At 37.2% G+C, this 15,740-nt stretch overlaps 1 protein-coding gene across 1 annotated transcript in view; it reads left to right on the top strand.

The window, feature by feature from the left end:
• The window catches only part of SPIRE1 (spire type actin nucleation factor 1), a 303,314-nt gene that overhangs the window by 224,772 nt on the left and 62,802 nt on the right, over window positions 1-15,740 (top strand).

The raw sequence follows: 15,740 nt of genomic DNA, 5'->3' as shown, positions 1-15,740 counted from the left end.
ACCATTGTGGGCGTTGTCTCTATTCTTTTACTCACTACTCCTATATACTAATCTTTAGTCCAACCCTACTTTAGAATCTGACCTCCCACAGCCTCACAGCTTTCTAGATCCAACTAACAATCCTCTCGTCCCCAGTAAGAGTCTTGCCTTCTTTCCATCCTTTCTAAAACGTGGATAGTGGGGTGGAGGATCACGGTTAACACTATAAGGAGCCAAAGGATAACCCTTCTCTTCTCTACTGGCTGCTAATGTAAATATCATAGTATACTGTCTTGCTGTCTTAAACCATTTTGCCTTACTCCTCCAAATGATCACAAAAAAGAGTAGGGGGAAGCTGTGAGCACCAGGATACACGAAGGAGACTGCACCACTGAATCTCACAAATATTCTACCACAGAAGGTCACACCATAATTAAAGGGAATTAGAACAGAACAAATTAACAAACAAGAAGAAAAAAGAAGAAACCCACGAACAATGAGAAAACAAAGAAACAACCCCCAATTAAAGGGAAACGAGGAAGCCTCAGGAAAAATGCTAAATGAAATAGAGGCAACTCAACTATCAGATAGTGAGTTCAAAACAATGATTACCAGGAGGTTCAATGAACTCACAATGAGCTTTCAGAAATTAGAGGGAAACTACATCAGTCTCACTGCAAACTATATAAACATGAAAAAGGAAATAGAAACTCTCAACAAAGGTCAAGAGGAAATGAAGAATACAATTTCTGAACTGAAGAACACAGTAGAAGGAATGAAAAGCAGGATCGATGAAGCAGAAGATCAGATTAGCGAGCTGGAGGACAAAGTAGAAAACAGCATCCAGAAAGAGCAAGAAAAGAAAAAGAGGCTCAGAAAGAATGAAGAGGGATTAAGAGAAATGCAAGACAATATGAAACATAATAATATCCGTATAATAGGGATACCAGAAGGAGAAGAAGAAAAGCAAGGGATCGAAAACCTAGTTGAACAAGTAATGAAGGAGAACTTCCCTAATTTGATGAGAGAAAAAGTCACACAAATCCAGGAAACACAGAGAGTCCCAATCAAGAGGAACCCAAACAGGCCCACTACAAGACACATCATAATTAAAATTTCAAGACAAAGAGAGAATCTTAAAGGCAGCAAGGGAGAAAAAGAAAGTAACATACAAGGGAGCCCCAATAAGGCTAACAGCTGACTTTTCAATGGAAACACTTCAAGCCAGAAGAGAATGGCAAGAAATACTCCAGGTAATGAGAATCGGAGGGCTGGAACCAAGGCTACTATATCCAGCAAGGCTCTCGATCAAGATAGAAGACCAACTAAGAAGCTTCCCAGACAAAAGAAGTCTAAAAGAAGACACCTCGACCAAACCAGCTCTGCAAGAGATGCTACAGGGACTGCTTTAAGGAAGGGAGGGAAAAGAGAGAGAGAGAGAGACAGAGAGAGAGAGAAAGGGAGGGAGGGGGGAACACACATACATAAAAGACAATGAATAAGTACCTATCCATAATAACCTTAAACGTAAATGGATTAAATGCTCCAATCAAAAGACATAGAATAGCTGATTGGATAAGAAAAAATGACCCACATATCTGCTGTCTACAAGAGACCCACCTCAGGATAAAAGACCTACACAGGCTGAAAGTGAAGGGCTGGAAACAAATCCTCCAAGCAAATGGACAGGGGAAAAAAGCCGGGGTAGCAATACTCATATCAGACAAAATAGACTTCCAAAAAAGGTCCATAAAGAGAGACCCAGAAGGTCACTTCATAATACTCAAGGGAAGAATCCATCAAGAAGACATAAATATTATAAATATATATGCACCCAACATGGGAGCGCCGAAATACATAAAGAAAATCTTAGAGGACTTCAAGAAAGATATTGACAGCAACACAATTATAGTGGGAGATTTTAACACCGCAGTATCAAAAATGGACAGATATTCTAAACAAAATATCAACAAAGATATTGTGGCATTGAACAATACCCTTGATGAAGTGGACTTTACTTATATATACAGAGCCCTCCACCCAAAAGAAGCTAAATATACATTCTTTTCAAATGTACATGGAACATCTTCAAAGACTGACCACATGATAGGACACAAAACAAGCCTCAAGAAGTTCAAGAAAATTGAAATCATACCAAGCATTTTCTCAGACCACAAGGGACTGAAGCTAGAAACCAACCCGAAGGAAAAAAAACAAAAACACTCAAAATCATGGAGATTAAATAGCATGCTATTAAACAATGAATGGGTCAAGAATGATATTAGGGAAGAAATCAACAGGTTTCTGGAAACAAATGAAAACGAACTCACAACAACCCAAAACTTATGGGACACAGCCAAGGCAGTCCTGAGAGGGAAGTTCATAGCGATACAGACCCACCTAAAAAGGTTAGAAATTTTCCAAACAAACAACCTAACCCTACATCTACAAGAACTTGAGGAACGCGCCCTGGCTGGCGTAGCTCAGTGGATTGAGCGCGGGCTGGGAACCAAAGTGTCCTAGGTTCGATTCCCAGCCAGGGTACATTCCTGGGTTGCAGGCCATAACCCCCAGCAACCGCACATTGAGGTTTCTCTCTCTCTCTCTCTCCCCCTCTCCCTCCCTCCCTCCCTCCCTCCCTCCCTTCCCTCTCTAAAAAAAATAAATAAAATTAAAAAAAAAAAAAAGAACTTGAGGAACAACAACAAAGGCAGCCCAGAGCAAGTAGAAGGAAGGAAATAACCAAGATCAGAGCAGAATTAAATGACATAGAGAATAAAAGCATAATTCTAAGGGTCAGTGAATCCAAGAGCTGGTTCTTTGAAAAGATAAACAAAATCAACAAGCCTTTAAGCAGACTCATCAAGAAAAAAAAGAGAGAAGACCCAAATAAACACAATCAGAAATGAAAGAGGAGAGATTACAACACATACCACAGGAATACAAAAGATTGTAAGAAATTACTACAAAGAGCTGTATGCCAAGAAATTTGAAAACCTAGGTGAAATGAACAACTTTCTAGAAAAATATAATCTTCCAAAATTCAATGAAAAAGAAGCAGAAAGCCTGAACAGACCAATAACAACAAAAGAAATTGAAGCAGTAATCAAAAAACTGCCAACACACAAAAGCCCGGGACCAGATGGTTTCACAGGAGAATTCTCCAAAGCATTTAAGGAAGAGCTAACCACTATCCTTCACAGACTATTCCAAAAAATCCAAAAAGATGGGAGTCTCCCAAACTCTTTTTATGAGGCCAACATCATCCTAATTCCACAACCAAATAAAGACACAACAAAGAAAGAAAACTTCAGGCCAATATCACTGATGAACATTGACGCTAAAATCCTCAAGAAAATACTGGCAAACCGCATCCAACAATACATTAAAAAGATCATACACCATGACCAAGTGGGATTCATTCCAGGGATGCAAGGATGGTTCAATATTCACAAGTCAGTAAATGTAATACATCAGATAAACAAAAGCAAAGACAAAAACCACATGATCATATCAATAGATGCAGAAAAAGCATTTGATAAGGTACAGCACCCATTCATGATAAAAACACTTAGCAAAGTAGGAATAGAGGGAGCATTCCTCAACATAATAAAGGCTATGTATGAGAGACCGTCAGTCAACATCATACTCATTGAGCAAAAATTAAAATCTTTTCCACAAAGATCAGGAACAAGAGAAGGCTGTTCACTTTCACCACTTCTATTCAATATAGTACTGGAAGTTTTAGCCACAGCAATCAGACAAGAAAAAGAAATAAAAGGCATCCAAATTGGAAAGGAGGAAACGAAACTGTCACTGTTTGCAGATGACATGATGGTATACATAGAAAATCCTATAGACTCTACCAAAAAACTGCTTGACCTAATAAATGAATTTGGCAAAACAGCGGGATACAAAGTTAATATCCAGAAATCAAAGGCATTTCTGTACACCAACAATGAAACAGCAGAAACAAAGATCAAGGAAAATATCCGATTCGAAATAGCAAAAAGAGAAATAAAATATCTAGGAATAAACCTAACCAAAAAGGTAAAAGACCCGTATTCAGAAAAGTACACAACACTGAAGAAAGAAATCAAGGAAGACACAAACAAATGGAAACATATACCGTGTTCATGGATTGGAAGAATTAATATCATCAAAATGTCCATACTACCCAAAGCAATTTACATATTCAATGCAATACCTATTCAAGTACCAATGGCTTATTTCACAGACATAGAACAAACACTTCAGAAATTTATATGGAATTATAAATGACCCCGAATAGCTGCTGCAATTTTGAGAAAGAAGAGTAAAGTAGGAAGGATCACAATACCCGACACTAAACTATACTACAAGGCCCCTATAATCAAAACAGCCTGGTACTGGCATAAAAACAGGCACATGGACCAATAGAACAGAACAGAGAGCCCAGAAATAACCCCAAGTCTCTATGGTCAATTAATATTTGACAAGGAGGCAGCAACATTAAATGGAATAAAAATAGCCTCTTCAGCAAATGGTGTTGGGAGAACTGGACAGCCACATGCGAAAAAATGAAACTTGAGCACCAACTTACACCTTATAAAAAATAAATTCAAGGTGGATAAAAGACTTAAATATAAAACGTGACACCATTAAAGTCCTAGAGGAGAATGTTGGTAGGAAAATCTCAGATATTTCATGAGGAAACTTTTTTACTGACGTGTCCCCTAGAGCAAGGGACATAAAGGAAAGAATAAACAAATGGGACCTCATCAAAATTAAAAACTTCTGCACAGCTAAAGAAAACAGTATCAAAATTAAAAGAGAACCAACTGTATGGGAAAACATATCTGCCAATGATACCTCAGACAAGGGTTCAATCTCCAAAATATATAAAGAACTTACACGACTGCACTCTAAGAAGACAAGCAATCCAATTAAAAAGTGGGTAAAGGACTTGAACAGACACTTCTCCAAGGAGGACATACAGAAAATCCAAAGACACATGAAATGATGTTCAATATCGCTAGCTATCAGAGAGATGCAAATTAAAACCACAATGAGATACCACTTCACACCAGACAGAATGGCCATCATAAACAAAGCAACAAACAACAAGTGTTGGAGAGGTTGTGGAGAAAAGGGGCCCCTAGTGCACTGCTGGTGGGACTGCAGACTGGTACAACCACTATGGAAAGCAGTATGGAACTTCCTCAGAAAACTAAAAATGGATCTGCCTTTTGACCCAGCAATTCCACTGCTGGGACTCTATCCTAAGAATACTAAAACACCAATTGAAAAGAACCTATGCATCCCAATGTTCATAGCAGCACAATTTACAATAGCTAGATGCTGGAAGCAACCAAGATGCCCATCAGTAAATAAATGGATCAAAAAACTATGGTACATTTACACAGTGGAATTCTATGTAGCAGAAAGAAAGAAAGAAGGAGCTCCTTCCCTTTGTAACAGCGTGAATGGAGCTGGAAAACATTATGCTTAGCGAAACAAGCCAGGCAGTAAAAGACAAATACTATATGATCTCACCTTTAACAGGAACCTAAATAACAAAACAAAGAAACAAGCAAAATATAACCAAAGACACTGAAATAGAGGACAGGCTGACAGTGACCGGAGGGGAGAGAAGAGGGAATTTAAGGGGACAGTGGGAAGGGTTCACAGGAACAAACTTAAAGGACACATGGTCATAAACTAAGGGGAGGGTGGTAATGGGAGGGAAGTGGGGAGGCTGGGAAGGGGGACTGGATTGGGAGTAAAAAGGAGAAACCTGTATTTGAACAATGATTAAAAGGAAATTTTTAAAAAAATCTTTAAAAAAGAAAAGAATGTGTATTTTGCTTCTTTAGGATGATATATATAATCAGTTCAGTCAATTTGATCTAATGCATAGTTCAGTTCCACAATGTCCTTGTGGATATTCTGTTTGGAAGATCTATCCATTATTGACAGTGGGGTGTTAAATATCTCCTACTGTAAGTCTGCTGCTGTATATATCTGTCTGGAACTCCTCCAAGATTTTCCTTGTATATTTGGGTGCTCCTATGTTGGGTGCATATATGTTTACAGTATTTTTGTCTTCTTGATGGATTCCTCTCTTGAGTATTTTGAAGTGTCCTTCTAGGTCTCTTTTTATGGCCTTTGTTTTGAAGTCTCTTTTGTTGGACATAAATATTGCTACCTCATCTTTTTTCCCCTGTCTGTTTGCTTCAATTATTTTTTCCCAACCCTTCACTTTTAGTATGTTTAGGTCTTTTGTTCTGAGGTGGGTATCTTGTAGGCAGATATGTCAGGATCATATTTTCTTATCCATTCAGTTCCCCTGTGTCTTTTGATTGGAGTAATGGAGTATCCATTAACATTTAAGTTTATTATTGATAGGTACTTATTAGTTTCCATTTTACTCCCTTTGTACCTTTGTTCCTTTCTCACTGTTTCCCCCCCCCCCCTCTTTTTATAGCAGTCCCTTTATCATCTCTTTCAGTGCTGGTTTGGTGGAGGTGTATTCTTTCAGCCTTTTTTTGTCTGGCAAGATCCTTATTTTGCCTTCCATTTTAATTGAGTGCTTTGCTGGGTAGAGTAGTCTTGGTTGTAGGCCTTTGCTTTTCACTTCTTGGACTATTTCTTGCCATTCCCTTCTGGCTTATAATGTTTCTATTGAGAAATCAGCTACTAGCCTTACCGGAGTTCACTTGTATGTTACTTCTTGTTTCTTTTACTCCTTGCTGCCTTTAAGATTCTCTGTTTGTCTTTGAATTTTGCCATTTTAATTATGATGTGTTTTGGAGTAGTCCTCTTTGGGTTCCTCTTAACTGGGACCCTCTGTGCTTCTTGGACTTCTGTGGCTTTTTCTCTCATCAAATTAGGGAAATTTTCCATCATTACTTTTTCAAACAAGTTATCTACCCCTTGATCCTTTTCTTCTCCTTCTGGCATTCCTATTATATGGATATTATTATGTATCATGTTGTTCTACCATTCCCTGAACACCTCTTCATTCTTTTTCAGTCTTTTTTCCTTTTCTTGCTCTTTCTGGATGTTTTTTTCTACCTTGTTCTTCTGCTTGCTGATCCAATCCTCTGCTTCATCTAGCCTGTTTTTGATTCCTCCTCCTGTGTTCCTACATTCAGAAATTGTATTCTTCATTTCCTCTTGGCTGTTGTTGATAGTTTCCTTGTCTTTTTTCATGCTTATATGGTTTGCAGTAAGTTCCTTGTAGTTTCCCTGTAGTTTTTGGTAATTCTGAGTGAGCTCATTGAGTTTCCTTACAACCATTGCTTTGACCTCACTATATGATAGTTGACTTGCCTCTATTTCACTTAGCACTCTTTCTGAGGATTCTTCCTTTTCTTTTAATTAGGGATTGTTTCTTCATATTCCCATTATTTATGGGAGTCTTCTCATTTGCTTCTGCCTCTTAAATTGTTCTGTTTTGACACCCTGAGTTTGTGATGTGAACTTCTATAGTAGAAGGCCTATGAGATTTTGTGGTGCAGTCTCCTCGATCATCTGAAGTAGATACTCATGGGATGCCCTTTATTCCCTTTATGTTGGCTCTCTGGATGTAATTGAGTTTTTATTGTTGTTGGGTCTTTCTTTGGTGGATCCTTCCCTTTAGCTGGTTGGCTGAGGGTCACTCCACCCACCACTTCTTGTATGCTATTGTGAAGATGCTGCCAGAATAAAACCACAAAGCCCTGGCAACAACCCCACACCTGGAAAAATAACTCCCCCCTGCAATCTCACTATCACCAGCAAACCAACCTTGTCTTTTTTCATGCTTATATGTTTTGCAGTAAACCATATAAGCATGAAAGTATTGTAAGCATGAAGTATTAGTAAGAGTGTAAAGAGATTAAGACCATTATAAGAAAGTGGAGTGGATATAAGATGCCCTACTGAAAGAAAAATGGTTTTGAGAAGGTAGAGGGAGGAGCACTAATAAGTTTTGAGTTGGGAGCTGGAGCAATTCGAAGAAAGTAAAATTTACATCATGAATAAAAAATGGAATGAGGAAGGTGGAATGGAGTAAGAGAAGGGAAGCATATAGTATTAGGTTTAAACAAATCAAAATAATAAAAAATAAAGTGAGAGAGAGAAAAAGGAATGAAAAATAATAATTAATAAAAAAATAGGAGCCAAATTTTAAAGAAAGATCCACTACAATATTATCAACAACAAATGAACTAAAATTAATATTGGTGGTATGGGAATAAAGGAGAGGGGAAGAAACAAAGAAAAGCTTAAGAGATGTCTAGAGGAATGGGAGGTGATTTTGAAATGATAGAGGTACAGGGAGTACTAAGAGAGAGGACCAAAAACCAGGCTAAGACAGGGAAAAATTAAAATTTGGGATGTAAGGAAAAATAAAAAAGGGGGAGAATAAAGAAAAATGAAAGGGCAGGATGAAAGAGAAATAGAAGAAAGACAAAAAAGAAAAAAAACAGGCTAAGATGGCAAAATTAGAAATTTGAGGTGAAAAAAAGAAGGAAAGGGGACCAGTAAAATTTGATATTTGAAATACAAAATTTGTGAAGCTCTATAGATAAAAATTGAAAAAAATACAACAACAACTACCCTACCCACAACCAACTAGCAAAGCTTGCTAAAGGTGGATTGAGAATGCAGCTATTTTAAGAGCAGGGAAAAAGGATGTGAGATAACCACTGACAAGAAAATTGGTTTTGTGTGTCTAGATAGGGGAGAAATAGAGTGCAGAATGGAAACAAGTTGTACCAAGAGGGATAGCAAAATTTGAAATGAAAATAGGACAAGGAAAGAGGAAGGTAAAATGGGGTAAGAGAAGGGAGGGGCAAAATATGTGAATTGAAATACACTATAGTATAAAACCAGCTAACTTAATATGTACAAACTTGCTGGACAAGAAATGAATGTTAAATAGCTATGCAAGAAAGAAAATATCACAAATCATGGAGAAGACCACAGTGGATTTTGTCTCGGTAGCTTCTTGTATTTACCATTGTTGTTTTTTCCTTCTGGATCTGCGTCTGGTGATGTTAGATGTTGCCCCCATCTGGCCTTAGGCAGCCTGTTTGAGACTTCCAGGGATCTACTGTCCAGGGCTTTTTCCTTTGGTTGTTAATCTAGTTACTCTACACTCAACTGTCGGGTTTAAGCACTGCAGGGCAAGGGCAAATCTCCCTTGGGGTCGGGGCTGCTGTTTTTCCCCAGGCTGCTGCTGCTTGGAGGGGAGTGGTCTGCCTGAGCAGGATGGCTGCTTCTGTATGGGGGTTGGCTTAGCACCAGATCCTGGCAGTCACTTTCTCAGTTCTCTCCCCCAAACCTGCACCCCTAGTCTCTCCTCAAGCACCTCAAGTCACTCTGCCTCCCTTTTGCCAGGGATATACTGTCTGTGGCTATCTCTTTTGGTTGTTAATCTAGTTACCCTGCACTCAGCAGTCAGATGTAAGCACCACAGGACCAGGTCAGAGGCCCTCCTGGGGTCAGGGTTATTGTTTCCCCTTAGGCTATTGCTGCTCAGAGGGGAGTGATCTGCCTGAGCAGTATGGCTGCTCCTGTATAAGGGGTGACTCAGCACCGTGATCCCAGCTTCCATCCACTCTGTCAGTTCTCTTCCCAAAGCTTCCATCCTCAGTCACTCCTCAGGCATCACCAGGCCACTCTTCCCCTGCTTTTGCCAGAGTCCAAGGTAAGTGGCTACAAATCAAAATTTGTGTGTTGGCCCTTTAAACAGCTCTTGGGTCTCTACCATCTGTCTCTGCATCCCTGCCATTTTTCACTGATGGTTGTTATCTGTGTACTTTTGGGGCTGTGGTGCTCTATGCTGGGAATCCTAGCTTAGGGTTTGACCCCATTCTTCTCAAGGAGATCCAACCAGCTGCTTAATTATCACTCTAGCACTGCCGCCTATGGGCACCCAGCCAGCCTTCTCGAGTCTCTACCATACTCCTTACCAGATAGGTTGTGCCGAAGCTGATTCTTCTGTCTGTCCAAAGTTATATGGCTTCTCTTTGGCTATTGCTCAGTTGTTTGTTATAGGTGGTTTCTCCACAATTGAGTTGTAATTCCAGATTGGCCCTGGGAGGAGGTCATTGTGACTTCCATTTACTCCTCCACCATCTTCCTGCAGCCCAGAGCCAATATATGTGTTTTTGTATGTATGTGTGTATATCTCCCTAAATATGTAAATATGTGCACAGTAAATCTATATTATATACACTGTTCTGTACGTTTTTCATTACTTTATGTGTATTGGTAATCATTATGTTTTCAGCATATGAAAAGCTTGCCCATTTTTACAGCTTTGTTATATTCCATTGTACAGTATTTTTAGTGGTTTCAAATAATCTATTGAGAGGACAAACCATTATTTAATTAATCCACTATTGTTGAGTTTTACCACTTTTTAGTAGTATATAAAATGCTGAATTGATTTTTCTTAGGATAAATTCTATCCATGTAATTCTTGGGCCAGTTAATATGCATGTCTTTAAGGCTTTTGAAAAATACTGTCAAATATAAAAATTAGATATATATATCTTAAGGTCTGATACTAAAATTATAGCTTCACATACTTCTGAAGAAAACTATTTTACATTTTCTTAAAAGTATGTGTTTTTCAGGCTCAGGGAGTATGTGGCAGGCCACATGTTTTATGAAACTGTATGTTATGCAACTCAGTTAATCAGAAAATAGCAAATCGTATCTTGAATTTCTGCTTTAAACAAATATTAATACACAAACATAATTGAATTTTAAGTATCTTTTGCATTTCTAAAACTTTGGTAAAGGGAAGGCTATAGGGCTATTCACTGAGAAGGTGGCAACAAAAACTTTTTTACTTGGATTTACTATGTGTTAAAGTACGTATCTTTATATTGTTATTGTGGATACTAAAATGACAAGGATTTGGAACAAAAGTTGAATAGTGAAAACTGACTGAATGTCATTAAGAAAATATGACTGAAATGTAATTAAGAAATTACATTTTTGCCAGATCCCTCAAGTCTGAGGAAATAAATTTTAGTTGTATTTTATATGAATTTGAGCATGCTACATGTGATTCTCTTTGACACAGTATATCCTTTAACTCTTTCTATTTAGCTTTCTCATTGACTGGCTTTCCTGCCGTTAATAACTTATAACAGCAATTATAACTTCACAGGAGAGAGCTGCAAAGTTATAATTGCTGACCCAGATCTCCCCAAAGTTCCTGGGGCAGCCAAGTCCCAAGCGCCAGGCTCCAGGCCAGGGACCACAGCAGCCGTGGTCCCTGCACAGGTCCTAGGGACCTTACTGTCCCTATACAATGTCCTTACCATCTGTTTTCAACATCCTCTGCAATCTTTGGCTTCCAAACTTCATATAAGCTGGGATTCCATTGGCTGTTCACTCTCTTCTTCAGAAGATGGGCTAGGTATCCCAGTTGGGTGCACAAGCAAATGGGTTCAGCTCCTACCTACCTCACCACCATCTTCCAGTCCTGTTTTTTCTTTTAATTAAAATAAACATTTTTGAAATTTGATTAAGCAAACCATATAACTGATAAGAGGTTAATATCCAAAATCCATATAACAAACATACAACTCAATAGCAAACAAACAAAAACAATTTAAAAATGGGCAAAGGATCTGAAGACATACAAGTGGCCAATAAATTCAGGTAAAAGACACTCAACATCACTAGTCATCAGGGAACTGCAAATCAGAACCAAGGGAAATATCATCTCACACTAGTTAGGATGTTTACAAAGAGACAAGAGAATACAAGTGTTGCTAAGGTGTGGAGAAAAGGAACTCTTGTACACTGTTGGTGGAATGTAAATTGGTGTAGCTAGTATGGAAAACAGTATGGAGTCTTCTCAAAAAAATAATTAAAAAATAGAACTACTGTATGATCCAGAAATCCCACTGCTGGGTGTACATTTGACCCTTGAACAACATGGATTTGAACTATGCTGGTTTACTTACACATGAATTTTTTTATGCGCGACACCATGGATGGTGGACATTTTACTAGGTGAAATAAGCCAGACTCAGAAAAACAAATACTCTATGACATCACCATAAGGTGGGGAAATGGGGAGATATTGGTCAAAGAGCACAAACTTTCAGTTATTAGATGAATAAATTCTGGGGATCTAATGCACAGCATGGTGACTATAGTTAATAACACTGTATAATATACTTGAAATTTCTTGAGGATGTACTTTAAATATATACAGTTTTGGTTTTTCAGTTTTACCTGAAAAAGCTAGGGGGAAATTTTGTTTAGGTATCCATTATTAATCACTAAACTATATATCAGCTTTATACATTTTTGGTTGTAGACTTATGTCATCATTAGTGGGTCTGCTTAAGATAGAAACAGAAAAAAAATATGTTGCTTTTTCAAGGATCAAGTTATTTAAACCTTTTGTCCATTGAGGGCTCCAAGAGTTTCAAAATAATAGGTGGTTTTCTAAATGTGCTCTTTACGATTATCAGTGATACATCTGCTTGCCACTTCAACCTGGTATATTCACAGATAAATAACAAATTTTTTTCAACTTGGAGGTTGGGGGTAGGAAGTAAGGAAAAATAGATAGGTGTTTCTGTTTCATGGTAGCTATTGTTATTTTTCTGGGTTTTTCTTGTTTTTGTCTTTTCTCTGTAGTTCATTGTCATTTCTCTAATTCTATGCAGTTCACTTGAGTACATGTATACTGAGCACCTGTGCAAGGGACTGGGCACGTGGAGGGCCTAGTGTTAATTGGTGTCATGTGAGGATGTTTTCAAGTTTTAATCTAACAGGCCAAGATTTTGATTAATTTATTATATGTGTGTGTGTGTGAATGTGTATGTGTGTGTGTGTATGATAAGTGAGAGTGGAAATTCAGCTACTCATATTTAACCATTCAAATCATTCAAAAACAGCATTTTTAAAAATTACTCATCAATATAATGCTTCTTTTTAATTGTTTTAAAAACAAATATTTTTGTAAGGTATAATTGCAAAGCATTTTCACATATGGTATATCATACATGAAGTAGTTTATTGAGATGTTTTTAATTTAATCCTCAGGTATAAACTACAGAACTATGTTATAGCAATCCACCTTTTTCTGTATATTTGTAGTGCTGATAGTGAAAACTGAATGGGATATTACTCATAATATTGAGTTATAGATATATAAAATATTTCAGATGACTTTTTCCAAATGTCAAAGTAAAATGTATTAATTATAACAAATAACTTTACTCACCTTTAAAAACAAACGTATAGAAACTTAACATCTCTTATTTAGAAGTTACTTGTTTAAGGCATGTGTCTCAAAAGATCAAGTTCTACAACTGATCTGATTTACTTCTCAGTCTACTGTTTGTATTCTTACAGAAATTATTTATCATTGCAGCTCAGAGAGCTTATTTCAGGTTGTTCTGTATTTATATGAAAGTGTGTAACTTCGCTAATCCATCAGTAGAATGGTATTTGCACAAAGCTATTTTTTCCTCTTACTAGTGAAGACTTCACTGACTCACATCCATACTGGCATGCTATCTCTCTCCTGAGTGCTGATATACATTTTGTAATTGGGATCCAGGATACAGTTTCTGACTAGTGAGGAAACTGAATTTAATGCTCTTGTTTGGGGAATGGAACTTAGAACCATGGCCTTATTTTTAGTCCATTCTCTCAAACCGTCTGTTTTAATAGAAAGAACGTTAAAGTAAAAGCATATGAAAAACAGCTAGAAAGATATGTACTGTCCTGTTCAGGAGTAGAATAGAAAGTAATAGAAAAGTCTGATTAAGTTGTTTCATACAATACATTTTTTTAAAAATATCTTACGTAACATGAAATCCACAGGTAGAGGTGGTACCATATAGGCCTCCAGCTCTGCTGCTGGTTGCATGCCCAACTTAAACCAAGGCCTAGCAGTCACAGGTTGACTGGTGGGCTCAAGCAGCTTTTATACCTGAATATTGCCAGAGGGCCATCCTTGTCTCATTCGAGGCTGGAAGGAGGAATACAGAGAAAAAGAGGGGAGTAGTTGTTCAGGCTTATCAAACACCCTAAAATCAAATAGGGCTACCTCATTTGGGGAGGGAACTGGACCTGGGAGCAGCAGCTCAGGTTTTTTGCTTCTTTTAAAATTTTATCTCTTAGTTGACACAAAATAGTAACATTCACCAAAAAATCAAAACTCATAATTAATGACCAACTGATTACTGACTATGGGCAATTAAAATAGTATTTAAGATTGGCAAGTACACAAGAAATCTTAACATTCAGATAAGAAAATACTTGAAAAATATTTTCACAAGTTTTATAACAATTCCAAAATTTTACATGATATTTTGAATAAAAATTGTGAAGCATAAAGAATGTCTAACCTATCAAAATAAAAAATATGAACCACTGATGCTAGAGGAATAGCCAACTTTTCTTTTTTTCTCCAATAAAATGTATAAAATTATTAGAATATGATGAGGTAATCAAAGAGTAGGTCACCAAAAGTAGAGGTGAAAGGGATTATGGAGTTTTTTATATGAGACTGGAAAAAAATATGACAAAATGGTCACAACTGTGCCTTTTGAGTGGTCAGAATGAGGATTTAAGGTTGTTATATTTTTGTGGGATTCTGGGGTTTTCTTGTTTCTTCTCGAAACTTTTTCCAGTTATACATTACTTTAAAAGGAGAAGACATAAGAGCAGGAATCAGAGACAGACCCAAGCTCTACAAAAACTGTTCTACGTACTAGCTCTGTGAGTGTAGTAAATATTCTTTTTGCTCTGAGCCTGAGTTTGAGGTACAGAATGTGAATCGGATCACCAGTCCTTCCTATTACCTAGGTTTTGTACAAGGATGAAAATAAGAGGTGGAAGATATTTTAAATGATAAAATAATTAATATGCATAGTATTATTTATTCCATTCACACTTGCAATTTTACAAGCTTTTTGGAAGGGATATATCTTATATATAATTTTCCAAAATGATAGAACTAAAGCAAACCTGGATTTTATTCAGTTCTACAAAATAGTTATTTTTGCCCTAAATTACACAGCCATTTACTCTCCATTTTAATTATTTGAAATGCATCCTTATAAACAGATTCCATATCTATAGTACAGATTACTTCAGTAATTTTGAGACATGTTGAATAACAGCTGTACCCAGAAACTTGAATGATAATCCTGTAATCCAGCAATTTTCAACCTTTTTCATCTCATGGCACACATAAACTAGTTACTAAAATTCTACAGCACACCAAAAATCTATTTTTGCCAATCTGACAAAAAATAGGTATAATTTTAATTGATTTACAAAACAAAAGAATAATAATAGTAATTACCTCCTTTTGGTCCAGAGTGGCTTTTTAAAAAATCAGGTGCCTAGCTCTGGCTAGTGTGGCTCAGTTGGTTGCAGTGTGCTATCATAAACCAAAAGGTTGCAAGTTCAATTACTGGCCAGAATACGTACCTGGTTGCAGGTTCAGTCCTTGGTTGGGGCACATGTGAGAGACAACCAGTCAGTGTTTCTCTCTCATACTAATATTTCTGTTCCTCTTGCTTTCCCTCCCTTCCTCTCTCTCCAAAACCAATAAGCATGTCCTCTAGTGAGGATAAAAAAAATCAGGTACTTATATTTGTATATAAGGATGTCTGATACCACAAATTAACCAATTAGACCCTACCTTATTATACAATGTGACCAATAAGGTACAACTCTATTATATGACCTATACTGACAATCTAAGGGAAAAGAGGTCAGTGTTCTAGACTAAATAG

The sequence above is a fragment of the Phyllostomus discolor genome, chromosome 9, assembly GCF_004126475.2.
Source record: "Phyllostomus discolor isolate MPI-MPIP mPhyDis1 chromosome 9, mPhyDis1.pri.v3, whole genome shotgun sequence".
Classification (NCBI taxonomy): domain Eukaryota; kingdom Metazoa; phylum Chordata; class Mammalia; order Chiroptera; family Phyllostomidae; genus Phyllostomus; species Phyllostomus discolor.
This window is presented reverse-complemented; position numbering and strand designations above follow the sequence as displayed.